A 21708-nucleotide genomic window follows, 5' to 3' on the forward strand; every position below is an offset into this window, starting at 1 on the left:
CTTAATAAACATATATACAATGAGTAAGCTATGAAATGCGATAACAGGTCCGTTTCTCAAACTTTGGAATAAGCGTCCTTAAGTAGGTTCTCACATAAAAGTCAAGACAAAAATCACTCGATTTTTTTCCACTCAAGTTTTGCTACTCCAAATGTGCGGTGGGCATACTTTACCTTACAATCTCAATGACACACAAGGAAGCCAAAGTTGATCAAACACATCTGCCAGTTACTATCCCACTAACCTATTCCTAATTGAGCTAGAGGTCTTTATTAGGTGTTGCGGGGATTAGGAGATGGTTTATGAAGGAAGGAAATGGATATTCAAAAGGGACAAGTCTGAGATAATAGAGTCTTCATATTATGTAACTAGAGAAAACCTTGTTATTTACTTTTGCTTCTACACTTTGTTTCCATCCTTAGCCATATATTTTTTTTCCTTTTTCTTTGGCTTTTGACTCCTTTTATTCTATTTTTTTTTTGGAGTTTTTATTTTATTTCTATTTTTATTTTTCTTTTCTTTGGATGGAAACTTCTTTTCTTTATTTTTTTGAAGCAATTAACTAACTTTTGTTTACACAGGTTTTTCTCTTCTTCTTTCTTCCTTATTCTATTCTCATACTTATCTAAATTGGGAAGGTTGAATTTTTTTATTTTGTTTTATTTTGTAACAGGGTAAAGGATTTGTGGTTTATGAAAGGGCTAATGAAAGGCTCGATTAGGGCTTACTAGCGAAAAATATACTTAGGTCAGAATTTCTAGCTATATCGATCCAAAAAGGGCCTAAATTCTCTCTTAGGACATGGTATAGTGGTCAAGCAAGTGGACGTGTGATTTCTCTATTTGGAATATACTTCTCCCCTGTGTCATTTCTCAAATGTTTCACTCATATAAGGCTTTAGGCTATATTTTCACAGGATTTGTAGAATAAGTACTCTAGACTAGATTTCAGAAACTTACTGCCAAACAATCATAGATACTCATGTAATATATTTATAAATAGATGCAAAGATTATTATCTACATATTAACCTAAGTTTCTAAAAACTATTCTAATGCAAAAGCTACGTGAGACTTCTAGATTATTAAGAGCATAGAGAAAGAAACAATACCAATATTCCTAAGTGTATAGCATAAACTTTTTATTTTTATTTTTATTTTTATTTTTATTATTTTTAAGACAAATAATACGTAATATACAACCTAATATGTGCTTAACATTTACATCGTGTTTCTATACCACCCCCAAACAATTTGGGAGAAGGGGGTTCATGAAACAATTCAATAGCACAATTAAATTATGTAACTAACTAATTTTTATAATTTTTAACATTTTATAAATAAAAGTGCGTAATTTACATCCTAAAAGTGTCTAATTTTTGCAAATGTTTCTATCCCACCCCAAACAATCGAACGCTTTGTCCTCAAAGTGTAAAAAGAGATAAGGAAAGAATTTACCATAGAAGCGTGGCAAAAATTGGCGCATTATGAATGAAATATTGTAAAGATGATATGATAATATGAAGCACAATTAAACCATTATTACTAACTAACACAAACTCTCTTGGAGTAAACATGACAGGCTTAGGGTGGCAACAAGATTTGAAATGAATACCAAAATCGCCACCCCCAAACAAAATTGGAAAACTCTTTTTAAGTTTGAAATTTTTGTTTGGCCTATACTCCAGAAAGTTGGTATTGTACGAAAACTTGGGTCTTTTAAGGTCGATTCGAGACTTGCTAGATTACTATTTTTATAGCTTTAAACTTTTTACTTTTTTATGAATTAGGTTTAATATAAAGGAAAAAACAATAAGCAAAGATAAAGACATAATTCACACCATAGAGAAACATGACTCAAAAACCAAGAAAACATGCAAGAGTGGAAAACGTGAATTATGTGAACCGTGGACTTAGGATCCGGTACTTACAACCACACACTCCATAGGGAGGGCCCGGTTACTTGAATGGTGCATTCACCAATATATGGAAATGAAAGGAAATGCACCAAACACAAAATTTGAGTCGTTTATAGTCAGATACTCGAGACTTTATCTAAATATATGTATGAATATGCAGTTTATCATATATCAACAACCGAAATAGTTGTGGATCGTTCCATAAATAAATATCACAGAAAACATATCCAAACAGAATCAAGCACCAAGATTTCCTACGACGCTACCTAGTGGAATGAAAGCGAAGTCAGATAGACCTATAACATAACCGAGCATGCACCTTATGTTTCATCTTTGAATGAGAGGGTGTCCTAGTGAATAAGTGTGGAAAAGTGAATGGTTGTGGAAGATATGGTGGATTGGGATAAGTTTTAGAGAAAAAGCATGGAAAAAATGAGGATGTGGGTTTAGCACAAAACTCATTCATAGTGTAGTTAGGGACTGTCTCAAGTCTGAAAATAAAGGTGTCAAGTGGTTTATCCTTGGGAAGTATTTGTTTACTAGGTGGATTAAAAAAATCATGAAGCATAGGAGAAACTAAAGGATCGAGTGCAAACTCGAGGTTCCTTTGAAAAGGTGGAGGGTGGGGAATATTGGTGATGGAAGGTGAATGATTCTCAGCTAGAGCTCTCAAGTCCATATCATCAGAAATCTTGATATATACAAGACATTCCTCAATAGGTGGGTCAAAAGGATCACTGGGATAGAGATTGAAAAATTCATCTTCCGTCATAGCATCAAGGGATGAATGGTTGTTGGCAAGGGGGACTCGCTGGTGGTAAAGAAAGCGGTGCAAAAGAGTTCTTGAGGAATTCTTCTTCGATTTAAATCTACTACCGAGGAGTCATTGTTAAAGTCGGAATTTCGAAAGGAAAGGAATTTGTTAATTTGTTTCTCCGAAACATGTTTTGAAGTAATCTTGAGCTAAGCTCTCGATCATGCTAACCTCGCCATTTGTAGATGAATCGGAATCTTTGTGTCCTCGTTTTGAAAACATTTACCTCAACGTAAAGATGGCCAAATGACAAGGACATCGAACCATCATGCGGCGGTTTATGGCCGTTGGCGTGTAGAAGGGGACCCCCCTAAAATGATAGGTACAGAGTCGTTAGTGACTTACGTGGTCGAGGATAATGAAGTCGGCTGGGTAGTAAAAATTTTGGACTTTAACCAGCACGTTTTCAACCACACCCTTAGGATACTTAATAGATCGATCAGCTAATTGTAATGTCATTTTAGTAGGTTGCATCTCCTCTAGACCTATTTGTTTATACAAATAAAATGGGAGTAAGTTAACACTAGCCCCCAGGTCTAGTAGCGTGGTTGTTGTGTGAGAATCTCTTAAGGTGCATTGTACAGTAGGACGACCAGGGTCCTTGTACTTAACAATTCCATTATTTTCGGATAAAGTTGGGAACTGTTCAGTTAGAAAGGCGTCTTTAGGTATGTTGGTCTTACGCCTAGTAGTGCCTGACTCCTTAAGAAACTTAAGCGTGGTTAGGTAGCTTTTTATAGCTTCGAGAAAAGGAAGGTTTATCGTTAGATTTTTTGAAACGTTCCTAATCTCCTCAAAGTTAGTAACCCCTGGTTAGCATGGCTAATTTCGAGGGAACGATGGTTTAAGCTCTATATTTAGCGTATGGCTCGACTTGATGTGTAACCTTGGCTTTGTTTCTTAGGTTGTGGTTTAACCGGTACCTCTACGGTGGTAGGTTCTTCGGGTTTCTATTTGGTTATCTAGTTCGATATCCGGTGTAGGGAGTATTGATGGGGTCACTATAGGCATAGTTACTTTGTTATCAACCACTCTTCCAGAACGGAGAGTGGTGATGGCATTTAGCTCACCTACGGTTGTAGTTTTCGTACTAGTATTACCGTTTACCTCAAAGGCTGTGTTTGCTGTTCTAGGGTTAGGTATCGTTTGGCCTGGAAACACGCCTTTTGGTTGGGCTTTCTCTTGGGCTAACTGTTGGTTTAAATTATTAACGGATTGTAGAATGTGTTGGTTAGATTGAGCCATGGTTTGGAAAAGTTGTTGGCTCACTTGTATGAAGGTGTCAAGACGCGATCCGTTGTGTGGGGGTAGTAGTCACGGGTGGTGTGGACTGAACTATCTCGCGTTGATTATTTATAGGCGGATTGTGATAGTTATTATTTACCTAACGATACCTCTATTAGCATTATAATTATTATAACTACATTGACCTTGTGCTTGACTTTGTCGAGGTTACGCTTGGTTGTTATAATTATTATAATTACCCTGATCCTGTCCTTGTTGTGGTGGAGCTTGGTTATAACTGTGCGTTGGCCTAACATATTGATTATTGTACCCTGTAGGTGTGACTTGTTGGTTATTTCTCCAACCGAAGTTGGGATTTTGTCTCCAAGGGCGTTAGGTTCACTATTAATGGAACAAGAATGTTCATAGACTATAGGGACGATGGGAGTCGGGATGCTTTCGGGACTCCAAATGAAACTACATGGATTTGAATTTACATTCATTCGGGGGATAGGCTTTTGTTGTACGAAAATGGCCTCTACCTTTTTTGTGAGGGATTCAATTAGAGTTTTAAGCTCAGGATCTGATTTAACCTCAAACATACTGGTAGCCTTAACTGTTGAAGAAGAACTAGCGGAGCGGGAGTAATCGTCACTACCCCCCCAATTATTATTACGCTTAGTCTGATCTTCCAAAATTTATATGCCTCTGAGGCTCCTTTACTTAGGAAACTACCCCCATTCATTATGTCTAGGACTTCTTTATGGTGGTGTAGAAGTCCTTTGAAAAAGGCACGAACTAACGTGTCTTTTGCTAGGTGATGGTGTGGACACTCTATAAGGAGATCGGTGAAACGATTCCAAGCCTCTGAAAATGATTCATGAGGATTATGTCGAAAGAAGTGAATCTTGGAAAGCATTTCATCCGTCTTTAGGGGTGGGTAAAATGTTCCATAAACAATTTGAACAAGTTTGGCCCACGAGTCCATTTAATTAATTAGCTTTGGGCGATTAACCAAGACGCCTTATCAGCTAAGGTGAAAGGGAATACCCTCAATTTAATTTGTTCCGCACCAACCGTAGGATGGTGGAATGTTGTAAGGACTTGTTCAATCCTACGCATGTGCTGATAAGGTTTTTCATGGTCTAAACCATGAAAAACGGGTAACAAATTAAATATATTTGGGGGGATGTGGAAATCCCCCACTGGGTCTACTAGAATGATGCAAGATTTAGGGCTATCGCTCAAGGCTTTATAAAAGTCAGAGAGAGGAGTCTCTCTTTCTTCATCCATAATATCAGGTGGTGTATGTGAAATAGTAGCTAGAGGTGTAGTGGGTGGGAAACTAGATAGACTTGTTTGTTGACGTTGCCGTGTAATTACGTTAGTTGTTTTTCTTCGACCATACCTTAATCTCATGCAAGACTAAGTCGAACTGAACTAAACATGCAACACTCCAAACAATTCTGATATACTAGTATAAACCTCTAACTGGAGATGCGAGGTGTAGAAGAAAGGAATACCTGATTGCGTCCTTGCTTTGCTTATGAATAGCGTCTTGTTTACACGTGTTCAGTGTAAATAACAAGTTAGAACACTGAAAAAACTTAAAAATCGAAGTTTGAAACAAACCTATTGAAATCCGGGATTTTTGGCTTAGGGCGCAAAGTGCTTCGCGCATAGAAGCGTGATGATGGCTCTCCTTGTTCCAGATGACTTAAGCGTGGGTCGCTTCGGTATGGGGCGGTCGCTTCGGTATGGTATGGTCGTCTTCGGTATGAGGGCGGGTGGTCGCTTCGTGTTCCAACTATAGAGCGCAGTGCGCTCCCTTATAAGCCTTGATGTATTCGAGTATTTTTTTGTCGCGGAATTTTTCGACGCTGAAACGGATAACCACAGTATGAATCAAACAAGGGTGGGTGGGTTTAATGGGAATTAAAAATGACTAATTCTACTATGAAAACAATGCTAAAGTGCAACTAAGATGGCAGCGACGCCATTTGATAAAACATAAAATTGAATAATTTACCTACGAAATGAACGATGAACTCAAAACGTAAGTAAACTAAAACTATTTACGTGCCTATATGCTTATCAGAGATTTCTCTACTCTCAATCCTATGAGATATAGTGGAGTAGGAAGTTCGTTCCACTCCTAGTGCTCTAGCATGGAATTGTTTTCTAATCTAATTAATCGGTCTTTAAGTCAATGAGAGCTTTACGAAGGTGAATTATACTACGATGCAATATGAAAAGCCATATGTTGAATTTAAACTACGAATGCTATGGAAATATGATTGTTTTTTGAATCTAGATAAAGGATTAGAGGGGAATTGAATCCACCTCGAATCCAACTTGATAACCTAGCATAGATTCTTGTATCTCGATTCTTACGTTCTTACGGTAAGAATTTCGAGTTCTAATCCCTAGTGTTCATGGCATTTCTACCAAATACTAACTAGCATGTGAGGTCGTCCACCCATTCTCATGGCGAATCACGACCTTCTAGAGTGGAATAGATTCTATAACGCTTCTACACTAAACCACTAAGTTTTCATCAAAGCTTCGTCAACCCCTCTAATGGAGGTTTTAGCCTTGAGTCATCAACCCATCATTTCCCATTGAATTATAACTACACATCATATCAAAATTCTAACTTTACTAATCTAAATTAAACAATAATTGAAATCTAATTAATTAACTAAGAATGAAATAAGAACAAGAATTTAAACTAGATCTATAAATGCAAATGACAAAAATCGAAATTGAATAATAATAACTATTTTATTTATCTAATTAAATGACGAACAATCATTCAAGGAATTAAATAAAAACAAGATATGAAACTAATTAAATTAAACTAATTAAATCTAAGGAAAACTAGATCTAGAATTAATTAATGGGGGCTACTAATCTAATTCTAATCTAGGTCTAACTATCTACCATTAACAAAGAGCTAAGCTTTTGTTTTTATACATTCAGATCCAAAAATCGTGCATGGGCTTGGAGCCATGTTTTGGGCTGGAAAATCGGGCCCAAAACCCAATTCTTTCAGTCCAAAAAGTCCTCTTCAGCTGCAGTTGGCTTCAACAGACTTTTCGTCCACTTCTGCTCCTCTGATTGGGTCAAGGCTTAGACCATTGGAAAGCTCTTTCCGAGCCGGTCGTTTTGACATAAGGTAGGCCCCATTCCGAGGTCTGAGTCCAAAGATACAGCCTTCGGAAGTTCTGCTGACTTGTGTCTTTGTTTTACGCCAGCGTCGACTTTTCAGCTTTTGACCGGGCTTTAGAAAGGCTTTATCTTCTTGAATCTTGGCCTTTAATCATGGAACTCCTTAGTAACCGACCTTTGCTCCTTTATCTCGCTAAAGTGGCACATTTCTGCACATAATGGACTTTGAAGCCTGAAATGCATAAAAACACGTGATCAGTGTTAACTCTTAATTATTACTCACATAATTGGTCTAAAAGTATGATTATTAAGGGGTTAAAACTACAGTTTTGGGCTCTTATCAACTACTATTGTTAGACCTGTCACAAAACAAATTTTCTGGTAACACATTCCCAAGCTTTGGTCCAGATGCTTTACTTGCTTATGTAGATGTCTCTTCCAACAGATTGTCTGGTGAGGTTCCAGTAAACTTTACATTAGGAACAAAGATACTTGCATTAGGTCAAAATGAGTTTTCAGGTCCCTTACTCAGAATCTTAGCAGCCTGAGTGAACTCAAGCACCTCGATCTCCATAACAACAATATAATCGGCGAATTGCCAGAGTTCCTCTACCAAATGTCTAGCCTTCAAGTTCTTAATCTTAAAAATAATTCTCTTGAAGGCCGGATCCCAAATGCTCTTTTCAATCTCAGTAGCCTTCGCATTCTTGACCTCTCCATCAATCATCTCACTGGGTATCCTTGGAAATGGCACAAGAGTAAAAGGCATTGGATTATCAGGTATTTGTAAACTCCAGAATGGATTGCGTTAATGGTTTTGAAAATGAGTCTAATTATGATCAAACAGGACCAACATTTGGAAAGGATCTTTTCCAATTTAAGCTGGTTTTAGCTAAAGATGCAGTGAAGGTAAATGGGAGTTTTCCACGGACACCAGAGTATGTCACATTCTCGACAGGGTTTTACAACCAGACCTCTACTATAACTGTTATTATTGACATGGCCAAGGCTCTAGGATTCATCGGTTTTACTTTTGTTGCAAATCCCACCTATGGAGCCTTCTTAGCACAACCAATTCCCTTCTCTGTTCCTGGCATTATGATTCCAAAGATCGCAGATGTACTTAATGTGCAAGAATGATCACACAAATAGATTTGGTAGGGGGAACTGGGCATTGATACGGTGTGCTGTCCCACTAGAGCTGCCAAAATTTGATGATTCAATTAATATAGTAATGGCCTGCCAGCAAGAGGAGGCCAAGTGTCCTGAGTTTAAGAACATTGAAGAGCACCTAGAGTTTGAGCTGTTCTAGCAAATCTCTGTACAAGTTTAAATTGTTGTTAAATCAGTTAGATTTTCACTAAATACTATATAGAGTGGGCCAAACTTGGATTGGTCCGGCCTTTACCATACTAAAATCAATTCTATTTTATATACTTATCCGTTTCTAATTCAGATAAGTATTCCTTAATTCAACTTCTACATACGATCAATTTCTAATTTAGATAAGTATTGCTTAATTCAACTTCTATATACGGTACAAGTCCAAAGCAGGTATACTTCTAAAATTCAGATAAGTATTCCTTAATTCAACTTCTACAAACGATCAGTTTCTAATTTAGATAAGTATTGCTTAATTCAACTTTTACATACGGTACAAGTCCAAAGCTGGTATACTTCTAAAACTAGAACAAGACCTTCAGAACTTATAAATACAACACAACAATGCCTCCGAGTAATATAATTTTCAGAAAACTAGAGAGCTACTACAGAGAAAAGGTACACATGACAATAATTTCTTTTTGCAATCTTATTAGATTTTTTAATAGTATTAGTAAACATGTGTTATTTTAATCCATGAATTCAGCATAAATAATACATATGTCCATGCATACATAGCAAAACGGTTGTATATTAATCATAATTGTGATAAGAATTTTAATTCTAATATCTGGATATACTGTAACATAACATTATGACTGGAAAATTCAATTTTTTCGATGAGGTGAACGACAAATCTGAAAGTTGGAAGGTTTGAGCACGCATAAGCAGAATGTGGGAAGTTGTTAATCTACAGGACAAGACACAATCATATGGTCTACACATGCTGCTACTTGACAAAAAGGTAGAACAAACTCAAAAAAATTACTTCTTTTATATCAAAACAATTTTTGAATTTTAATCCACTTATATTACATTGTGCTGTCGAATCAAATTCATGCAAAGATTTCACCAGCAATCCAACACATGTTTGAAAAGAAACTGATAGAAGGAGACATATTTGTAATTGATAAATTTGAAGTCAAAGAAACAACTGGAAGATATCGTCTATTAAGATCTAAGTACACTATTTCTTTCACAAAAGATACTATAGTATCTCCTTCGAAAGAAATTGGGACGACATTCATCAAATATAATTTTTCGTTCGTAGAATTTGAAGATCTTATGAAAACAAAGGATATCTCAGTTTTTCATACCAAAGGTGAGTTCTTTATACATACCCTATTGTTTATTATAACTAATTTCTAACAATGTCTACAAATCAGATTTCATAGGAAAACTTATCAGAGTCGGACCAAAGAAACCTCAAGGATTTAGGGAAATCACAATACAAAACGAAATGTAAACAAAATCTACATAAATTATTTTTTTACATAATTTCTTACACAACTAACTATGTAAATACGTAATCAGGGGAAATGGCTTACTATAGCTTTATGGGGTGACAACTCCGATAGATTGACAAATATCAGCAATCAAGAAGAAGATATAATGCTCATCATCACATCATTATACCTGAAAATGATTGGAAGTAAGTACAAATCTTAATCATCATTTATATAGACTGTTAAACATATATAATGGAAGTAAGTACAAATCTAATGTTTTGAATTTTCATATTTTACTGAGAAATACAAACTTTGTTTAACATCTACAACAAAGTTGTACTTGAATTTGGAACATTTTGGCCACGTTGACCAGATGAGAAACAGGTGATATTCGTTTAACAAAAGCATTACTATTCCTCACAAAAGCATTAACAAATATGACTTATCCCTAATTTGTTTTTAGTAGATATCAAATTAGAAATACAAGAGTTCAAATTGAACAAGCAATGACAGACGAACCTACTTCAATGAAGGAACTAATGAATCAAGATAGAGTCTCAATTTCGGAGCTAATTTCACTAGGAAAAGAAACACACAATCAGGTATACCAAGTAAATGCTTAAATAATACCATGCTGAAATTAATAAAAACTGAACTAATAATACAACATAATTTTTGCAGGGAAAGCAATTCACTTGTCGGGCAAAGTTTGTGAAGATATTTGGAAACCAGTGGAGCTACAAATCATGCGAGAACTACACTTATAAGCATGTTGACAAAGGATCGAAATCTTTTTGCACTAATTGTGAAACAACATACAAGACTCCACAAAACAGGTAAAGAAATCACTAACCACTAATCAATACTCCATCTTCGATTTTATAATTCATTACTAATTCCAACTTTAAAACATCAACAGGTACCTACTTAAACTATGCGTACAAGTTGAGAGTGGAGATCAAACAACTTTTGTCGTCTTTGGTAAAAAAGCACAGAAAATAGTCGTGTTTTCTATCTAAAAAATAATGGAGCTGACTTCTGAGGCAAGTACATGACTTAATACGAAAAATTATTTAATAGAATGATACAAAGTTTGTAATTAAACCATACCTATATTTATTTTGTTAAAAACAGGGAAAAAGTACTGAATAAATTAAGGAAAAGCTTTAAAAGAATGTGGGGAAGGAGTATATTTTCAAAGTTAAGCTAAATGAGTGTAGTATAAAAGAAAAGTTCCCTTCATTCAGCGTTACGGATATATTAGAAGACGATGAAGACTCTGTTGAAGAAAATCATCCATCAAAAAAATCCCATAAAGATTCAGAAATGGAGGAAAATGAGGACAACAAAGAGATCAAAGGATGAAAAATATTGCCTTAGGATGGAAGATTAATAGGAATTCTATTAGGATTTATTCATATTTCATCAACAACATCTGTACTTTGAGATACATTAATGTTGTTTAGGTTTTAAACTATTTGAGGTATTTAGTAGTGTCTTTGGATTAATTTACTTTAATTCATTAATTCAATTTGAAATTTGTGAGTTAAATTTGAAATCTTTAGGGTAAGTTATTTGTCCAAGTTTGTGTACGCAAGTCCTACATCTTGCAATTGCTGCATGCCATGAGTTGTGTCATGGCAAATTCTTAACATGATTTTCTGGAAAAGGTTCCAATAAAGTTTACTGAGAAACACAAGGAAGCTTCAAAATAACTACTCTAGATAACCAATGTCTCAAGCAAATAAAAGTGCACTTAAATCTCCTACTATAGCTGGAAAATGTTAGATAAAGGTTTACTTACTACAGTTGTATCACAACACCACCATTGTGCAACTTCGTAGTACGAGTTCCAGCTTGAAAATACAAAGTTTGCATACAATGATAAAACTATCGTCTCTCATCAGTCAATCGGTTCTGAGCAAAGGAATAAGACAGTCACTCACAGAGTCATAGGTCAGTGTATCTCTCGAGTCCAATCTACACAGCTATGTTACACTTTCCAAACTTCTACAGACATTCACAACATGTTTGTAATCTAAAACAAGTTACCTCTTTTATAATGCTCTCACGCAAATTATGAGCATGCATTGAGCCATAAGACAATTCCTGTTTCAGATATTGATGGGTCCAGGATTTCAGTTTTTCCAAAAACAGCTCATTTGGAAGTGCAATGCGTGAAGCTTGGTATAACTCTAGAACACCACCTGTGTCCTTTTGATATCCTTCAAGTGTATTCTTAAATACCATCACTTTCCAGTTTATTTCTCACACGGATTTGAAATACTTATGGATCCTCTGTGAGCAAAGGAACGCCAGGAAGCATTTTATAAATCAACGCTGAAAAAAGGTTCTTAGAGGCAAAAATGTGAATGACTGTAACACTGGTTCTATTACAGGTTGGTCAACTTCCCCTGTACATGGTTGTTAGAGTTCTAAGACACATCTCCCAAGAGGACCCGAATTTTTAAGGAAGTTTCTATTATGTAAAGATACAAGGCTGAAACCAAGTAAGGCTGTATCCTCATTTTCTCTCTTTTATCACCAACCTTCTTCACCATTAACAACTATATAATATTAGTGTGGTTACATAAACAATGTAGTTAACTCTTCAGTTAAGAGCATGGCATCTAAATCATTTTTGAAGATAGGCAGCTCTATGTGCGTATGAATATTTGAGCTTTTTTTTTTTTTATGAAAGTACAAAATCAGCATAATAGCGATCAGTACCAGGTATGCCATCCAAGCAGCCTTCCCAGAGATCAAGCATAGTGCCATCAAAGGGTGTCTGGGTGACTCAGTGTTTGTATGGAAACAAGTTACAATCTATCATACATTATTATTAGTCATAGACTTATATCCATAAAAAAGATATAGTTATTGGTTTATAGCAGTTTTCAAAGATAACTCACAAAGGATAAATTGCTCATTAAGTATCTAGCAGAACAACAAAAAGAGAGTGAGAGTTTAATGCAAACCTTAAGGAGAAAATAGAGTGATGTTGGAACTAACGATTCCCCCGTAGCAATTGCGACATCCAGTTGCCTATAAAGCAATATCTACAAAAGCCCAGTATCAGTTCACAAAAAATACAAAGGAAATCTACAAGACAGACAAAAATTATAAATAATCACTTCAGTGGCTTTATTTCAATGCAAGTCACAAACCTAAAACTAATCTGTTATTATAATCTATCTGCCCTTTACAGGTTTTATGGCTTCAAGTTACTTAATCACCATAGTGCCAGTAGCATCATCTCTTACAAGTATATCTACACCCTTTCATGGAGATATGCAAAATACCAAAGTTCGTCATTGTGTTATGAAGGATGATTTAGTTAAAATATTCAACTTAAGTTCCTACTTCTCCATGTCTGAAGGGTGCAATCTTAGAAAACAAAACTTTGAAATTCCCTCTTTTATTCCCAATTGATGTCTCCTTAGCTGTCAGTTCCCTAAATAATTGTAACCATACACAAAACACCACTTGCTGAAACAAAGAGAGCGAAAAATGAAGTATAAGTGTCACAAAAAATGAGCTTCAAATGACTCAGTGAATTCCCTACAGCCAAATTATCAATAGCCATTTTGCTTGGCCAGTAGTAGTGTCTACGTACCAACATCATATGTATTTCTACAGAGAAAAAAGTAAACTGCTAAAACTGCATCTCTTATTATTGAGTACCAAGTGAATATTATACATTGGCTCTCTTTTTTTCCCCTTTGATCAACCATACTTAATGCCTGATTGTAGGTTGTTCGTGAGTAAAGATCAGGCTAGGGGCCTAGGGCAAGAACTTAACCTGACTAAACATAGTTGAGGGAAAATAACAAACACCAATTAACATTACAAAATGTAATTGAGAAAAGTACACAAGTTCCTTCATATGAAAAGGGTGAATATATAACTGACCGAGTCTCTCTCTCTTTCTCTCTTAAAATCTCCAAAGTACTAAAGATTAGTAATTCTCGACAACTTCATCAAAATTGCTCGATGGGGATACAATCCCACTCCGACTCACGCCATAACTCTAACCATGGGACATATCATTCTTGAGAAGCAACATAATACTCACCATCAGATTGTTCTGAATCTGAAATGCCAACCATCTTCTGAATTGAATCAACATCCCCACTTGAGGCGTGTGTGTCCAAGAGTAATCTGCGTCCTCATTTGCGTATGAAAAATTAAAGATCAATATAGATAACCTAGGATGGCTCAATTAGATTGTACAAGAGTTCTAGCAAAGGACCATACTCTGTAACTCCAAATATCTCCTTGATGATTAAGGAGCTCTCCCTTGAAACGAAATTACGGCGGTGGTCCACAATCCCCAACAAAAGGAATCAGTTCAATATGTGATATACACAGAAGATGCTTTTCAGTTCAATGTCATCTAAAATAACCTAAATCAAGCAACTCAAGAATGAAAACCAAGATCCAGTATCCACGACAGAGTGTGGCTTTGAACACAGCTTGAGCACATTTACTCGGAATGAGTCGTTAGGGGAATCTAACTACAATCAAATGACATCTCTACCCAAGGACCAAACTAATAATGAAAATTTCAACTACTATGGTCTATGGCCAAATTGATAGAGTCCAATAAGTTTTATGAGCAATCAAACAGAAGCTTTGCAGATTAGCAATGTAATTACAAACTTCAAAAGCCAGATATATTCACACAGTTACCTCAGATAGATAAAATATCTTCCCAAAGAGTGCGTGCACATCAAGTTTTTTCTTAAAACCCTTCTCTGAGTATCCTGAAATATCCATGACAACTGGACCGGAAATGGATAGCAAGTTGTGATCAGAACACCATTACAATAATCCTTAAGCATTCACGTTCTTATGTCACCCTTACTACATTCTGAAGTAAATCCTCTTTTTATATGAGATACTTCTGTTAAGATATCCAACAGCATTCCTTCATTTCATTAAATCAAACTTATTTACTGATACCGTCTAACGTATTCTATTGTCTACCGTCAAACCATATACTAGGTGTTTTCTTCACTTTTCCAGGATTTTTCATATTTTCAACGGATGTGTTGACCTCAACAAGTTCAGCTGGTAACATCATAATCCAAAACAACATCCCGCATTTGATGCTTCTATATCTCCATTTTGTACCAAACACAATAAGTGGTATCATATTGGTCGGTGATCACAACTCACTAGAAAGAATCATGATACGTACAACCATACCCCAAGTATACCATTCAAAATAATATACTACAAAACAAAAAATGTACCGACCCTTTTCAACTGTTGTCTCTTATAAACAATAGGGTAGCCAGGTAGGATAGTACATTAAAGAACAAAGTATTATACCTGATATTTGTTTGATATGCCTATATAGTTTCTCTTAATACGTAAAGATGCAAATGTTGTTAAATGCAAATGGAAAGGTGGTTGAGATAACCACGGTAATACAAGTTAGAAAGCTCATAGGTGGAGGGGGGGGCATCAAAACACTAATCCTCATAGTACATCCAAAAGTACAACACAGAGTAGTGGGTGAGTTTACTATTCAAATTTTAAATTATTTACAGCTTGCCACTTCATGAGGATGCTACATTTTTTCAATACAGAAGGTTATGGCCCCGTCACTCTAGAGGATTTTCTCAACTCCAAGTCGAAGGAAGGTGTGAGGGTGCGGCTTTTGATATGGGATGATCCTACTTCAAGAAGCATCTTGGGTTATCAAACAGTAAGATTTACGAGCTCTTCTTGGATTCATGATGTTGCTGTATTTTATATTCAATCAATTTTTTATTTATAACCTCTTCATAGTAGAGATTGTTGATTACAGCCGAACCCAAGCAACGTCAACAAAATCCCCCCCCCCCCCCACACACACACAATACATATTCAAGAATGCAATGAAGAATTAGTAGCAGGTTTAGTAAAAGTTAGCCTAGATTGGTAGTCTAAAATTTTAAATAACTGTTGCATATGAAGAAGAAAGGTGTATAGCCTGATCTCATTTTGTGTTTATGCATTTGTGCATGGATTCTTTCTTCTTTCCTTTTATTTTCTTCTCTTTAGATATTTTTGTATATCACAAGAATGTATTATCTTACACGGACCTTTCATAAAGTATTTATCAACTTTGTACCCAAACTTCACTGCCTGAGGAAGATACCAATGTGATTTGTTTTAATCTCCTGGACTAGCAAGGAAGTATACGGTCTAATTCCCAGGCCTACATAAGGACTTCTTCTACCAAAAGAATCCTATTTATACTTAACTTCCTAAACAAACCTATCTAATAAGAATCCTATTAATACTAAACTTCTAATGACATAAGAAAACCTAATCAATTAACCTAAACAAACATATATATATATATATATATATATATATATATATATATATATATATATATATATATATATATATATATATAACCAACGATCCTCCTAACACAAAACAAAAAACAAAGGTAAACTTTCATTTTTTTCTTTTAGTCTGATTTACATTAGTTTTACATATATAACTGAGTTCTTTTTCTTTTTTTCATTGCATACAATATAAGATATTCAATCAAGGCTTCAGGAAGAGTTAACAAAAATGGATAAGGTAAACTATTTCTTTTCCAGTATCTTATTTAATAATTTTGTTGATTTCTCTTTTATGATTCAACTGATGATAAAATAATAATAATATTATTATTATTAAAGTTTAAACACTTGAGATATTAGCATAAGCCTGTAACGGTTTGTTTTTTATTATTCTTTTAATTCAAAATTATATTGAACTATATTGAACTTAAGACTTGTATTAGTGTAACAACCACTCACTATTAACTGTTCCTGGAACCCCTCTTACCCCTCCTCTTTATAATTCTTCTCAATATTGTGAAATCACTGGGACTGTGGGAGAGACAAGTCTCGAGTTGAAGCTATTGAGTCAATCAATCCAACACCACAATTATTTTATCTTAAAGAACTTCAACATCAAATCTTCCATTATATAATTTTCTATACTCAGCAACATAACTTCGATATGATGAAATTATATGAAATATAAGAGCAGGTCTAAGGAGAACATATCAACTTTCAAATCATCCATATGCTTTAAAATTTATTTCAAGGGGGAAAGGTGTGTGTGTGTAAGGTACGGTATAGTATATATATGTAAGTAGAGTATAAGAAAATGCATGTTTTTATATCAAAATTATGTAATGTTGGAACCAAATTTAGTGGTATATATATACCTGCTTAGAGTCTCCCATAATATCGGTTATAACTCCATATCCATCTTCTATGACATTTCTCCTTCCTCTCCTACTGGCCACAAAAAAATCTTTTCCTTCCATCTCAAACTTAGGAAAAGTTCCGCAGGAAAGTAGCACCTATTCACTATAGCCCACTTTGACACACATTTGGTATCCTCCCACAAAGCCTACAAAATAGTAAAAGATCTATCAATAAAACAAAACCGAAAATTTGCATGTTCTAAAAATACCAAATTACTATATGCCCTGACAATGGTGAGACTGCATATTTCTGGATAATATAAACTAATGTAATTTTTAAAATGCAGCTCATGGAGTATGAAACCAAACACAAAATTTCACTCAAGACAACGTTGAGGGAAATTCTAATCAAGGAAAAAAATTCAGGGAGAACCAGTTTACATATCAAAGATTGAAAACAACCAATACGTTGCAGATGCCATAATAAATTTGCCGATAATGAGAGAAATCTTCAAAAATCCGAATTATCCTATAAGCCAATCATTTCCGGGGACGTATCAAACTAAGAAAGTGAACTCATAAAATGAGGCTGCAGGAAACGCTATCCGCTTTCTACATCAGATATACAAATTTGAGGTTTTAGACGTCAACCACAAATAAGTCATTACTAAACGTGAAGTGCTACATTAAGCAAATACTAGAGAAAAACAACTTCATCAATATATTGAAAACTTGAGAAAAGAAAATGCCTATTTGAAGTCAATAAATGAAGCATTGATTATAGGAGGACCAAATTGGGATATGGACTACCTAAGCATCCCAAATAATTCATCAGATTTGGATGAGGATTAACGTAGTGTTTTTCAAGCTGAATTCTATATTGGATGAGGATTAGCACAGTGTTACATCCATCAAATTTATGTTTTTGTTTTTTTCAATTTGAATTATCTATAGTTCATCATAACTTAATGAAATATTTATTTTAGGACATATACAGAATCGTTCAGAATTTTCTTTTGATGACATTAAGAACCTGTTTTGGCTTGACTCCACGTAAGGTCATCTGAAACAAAACCTTTTGCTCCTCACGTGTTAGCCTACCCCCATATGTATGACCCCCTAAGTCGGTCTTCGGCGGGTGGTTGTGGCGACCACATTCAACACTCACCTTCCACTTATCATCACGCCCAGGCAAGTAAACCCCCCTAAGCAAGAAGGGACAATCACACTTCTTTGTGCCACTCTTTATCTTTCTTTTCTTTTTCTCATGTTAATCCTTCACTATTTTCTTATGTCTTTCAAAGTTCACTTCATAGTCAATATTTATTTCGATAGTATTATAGACAAATTAAGATAATTACAAGACCAATACAGTTCTTACAAGAAACTCACATTGAGCACACAAACATAATATATGGTACATTAGCTTTGCAATCATAGATACATAATTGCTAGTTTTATGTATGTATTGGTAGCATGCCAGTTTTACAGATAATGGAATTAAAAATGCAAATACACTAGATTTTGTGTTTCAGTAGTCAGGTACTCGAGAATGATACTCCGGGATTGGTTGAATAACCATAATTTGCTGAAATTTGGGAAACAAGAACTAAGAAAGATCAAGAAGTATACTGATATGGCACAGAAAAGCTGCTTCGACACAAATTTTCATCCATTTAATGACATCGGTAGGTTAAAAAGAGTATGTTCAAATAACCATGTCCAAGGATCAGGACGTGAAGGTTCACTGTTTGAGATTGAAAGTCTTCCACCTATGGATTATAAAGTATAAACCAGCACAAGTTTCTAGGTTTACTAATTAAAACCTATAAATCAGAAAAACGATGCTTACAGTCCTCATGAAGATAAGCAATTCCACGAGTTGCACAAGCAACAAACTTAGACCTGGTTCCCCATTCCATAACAGGCCTCCCGTCGCCTGAAAAATGTGAATGAGAAAATTAAGAGAAAAGCTAAAGATACAATTCTTGAGAACACATCCACATAATCAGATACATATCTTACCATGAAGATTGGAGCAATTTAGTGTGAAATGAAGCTGCGTGGGAAAAAGAGGTAGCAAGTCAAATTTGAATTGAATTTGAGATACAATACCCGCTTAAAACATATGTTATAATTTGTTGGGCCTAGGCCCAACAGTAATAGTAAACTTAGAGGTTTCTAAACCTAATAGCTTCTACCTAATTAAAAAAAAAAAATCTAATTTAAAATAAGGTGATTTAGCTTTAGGTCGTCACAATAATATGGGTATTTGCGTTGGACCCAAAGTTTTACGTTTCTTAGCTTTAGGTAACCTTATCGTTAGTTAACGATTCATTTACCAAGTTTGACCGTCTATTGTGGTGTGTCTGGTGTTATGCCCTTTCAAAATGCCACAACTACCACTCACACGTTTTGCACGTGCCCATGCCATAAAACTCAAAATCCAAATTTCAAATTACCCGACACGTGTCATAATTCATGCTCCTAATAGAGTGGAGGCTACAAAAAAAGGAGAAGCTCGCTGTTCCAAAATATCAAAATTTAAGAGATATACAAAACTAGAAACCTACGAAAAGTGAACTTCCAATCACTTAGTAAAACATAATCTATTAACCTAAAAAAAACAATTTAACTACACATATCGAAAAACCAGGTAGCCTATTTTCTTCCTCTTCTCCATTATTTACAATTATTTATTGACTTCATTTTCTTATGTATATTGACTTCATTTTATTATGTATATTGCAGATAATGGCGTATGAAAATTACAACTTATGTTAAAAAAAATGTTAAAGGAAATTCTAGAAGCAAGACTTAACATTCAACAAGATCCAGTCTACAACACAGAATTAGAGAGCGGACGATTCAAAAGCACTGTAACATTAAAGGTACCAAAAGACTTATTCTTTAACAATGAAGACGTCATAGTTAAAGAAATTAATGGAAGCACCACATATTCTGTTGCAAAAGCAGAGGATTCAGCAGCTTTTCACGCAATACAGTTTATAAATGATGAACGTGATATGGAAATTGAAGACTTCAATTTCAAAAAACTTATGAAGAAAAGAATAAAAGTTGAAGAGAAACATAATCAACTCGACATCCTCAAAAATATTATGCTAGATTGTTTGGTTGATGATAAACACAACAAAGATCAAATATATTATCTTGAAGAAAAAATTAAAGGAATGAAGGGCATGGAGAGTTCCATAATAAAGAAAAAAAACCATGAGAATTAGTACTTTAATACCAAAATTTTATTATGTTGGTCACATAGTATTTTTTTCTGTTAAAATGCTTATTTTAAACTTTAGATATGCATTAATTTCATTTATTTACTTCATTTGTAGCAAAATAATGTTGTTTTAAAATATATTCGTAGTTAATGTACTATTCAAACTGCACCATTACAAAAGAAGTCTTTTGATTTAACTGAAGTTCATGCATGAAACGAATGAACCTAAAAACAAACGGACATTAATCCAAATTTATTGGAGGAAGCAATGAAAAATTAAATCTTATAATGAGTAGTTAAGTGGGTCAAACAGCGCATACTTGAGGATTTCGAACATCATCTCCCAATAACTAAAAAATAAACATATTTAGAAATATATGTGGGCCTAAAAGAATGCCTAAAAATCAAGAATAGTGCTCTTTTATCTGTTTTGTCTTCAAAGATCGTGAGCAAACCATTTTTCGTATACTTTACCAGTAGCCAAGCTAAATTTAATAATATAAGCATATGCCATGGTATAAGATTTTTTCAAACTTGCAAAGTATCAAGACATATTATATTTCAAAACATAAAAAAGTGTCATCCAAAAACATAAAAACTAACACTAACTTTTTAAGACTAACAAAACAGCAGTTAGTATTTCATAACAATATCCAAAGCTAGCATATGTGCTTTAGCATTGGACTTTGCTATCCATTTCTATGTTTGCAAAGCCACACAGTTGTCTTCCAAATCCATAATCTGAAATATTACTCCTGATGCAGGTCCACTACTAAACCTGTCAAATCAAACATAAAATATTCAATTAAGCCAAAACATAAATTAGGATAAAGATAGCACCTAAGTCCTCAAGACATACACATGTACAACTAAGCCCATTTTGTCTCTTAAGTATCTTAAGCAATTGGACTATCCATTTCTGTATTTGCAACAGACACACATTTGACTTTCCTATCCATACTCTGATATATTACTCCTAATGATCTTTTTCCGGTTTATTAGTTTTGTAATGAAAAGTATAGGGTTTTGTCACCTCTCCAACCATCTCTCTATTAGGTAAAATTTTATTGGCCCAGGCACTTATTTGTTGAGGAGAAACTAATCCAATTCGAAGTTGATGCAGGTTTACTACTAAACCTGTCAAATCAAACATAAAATATTCAATTCAGCAAAAACATAAATTAGGAGAAAGAGGACACCAAAGTCCCCAACACATGTACATATACAACTCAGCCAATTTTGTCTCTTAAATATCTTAAGCAATTGGACTAAAACAATATTTGACTAAAGAAACTTACCCATCCATGGTGTCTACGGTAGTAGATAAGTAAGACTACAATGAATATGAAACCAAGAGAGCAAAGAGCTAGCGACAACTATGAGTTTAGGGGAAATGGGTTTGTGGATGGAGGTGTAAGGAATGATGATGGAAGAACTTCTACACTTTGACCGAAACAAACTTCAAACATCATAAATTCCTCTCTTTTTTGTGTTTAAACAATTAAATCTCAGTTCACGTCGACTTCCA

Source organism: Coptis chinensis, chromosome 6 (genome assembly GCF_015680905.1).
Source record: "Coptis chinensis isolate HL-2020 chromosome 6, ASM1568090v1, whole genome shotgun sequence".
NCBI lineage: Eukaryota > Viridiplantae > Streptophyta > Magnoliopsida > Ranunculales > Ranunculaceae > Coptis > Coptis chinensis.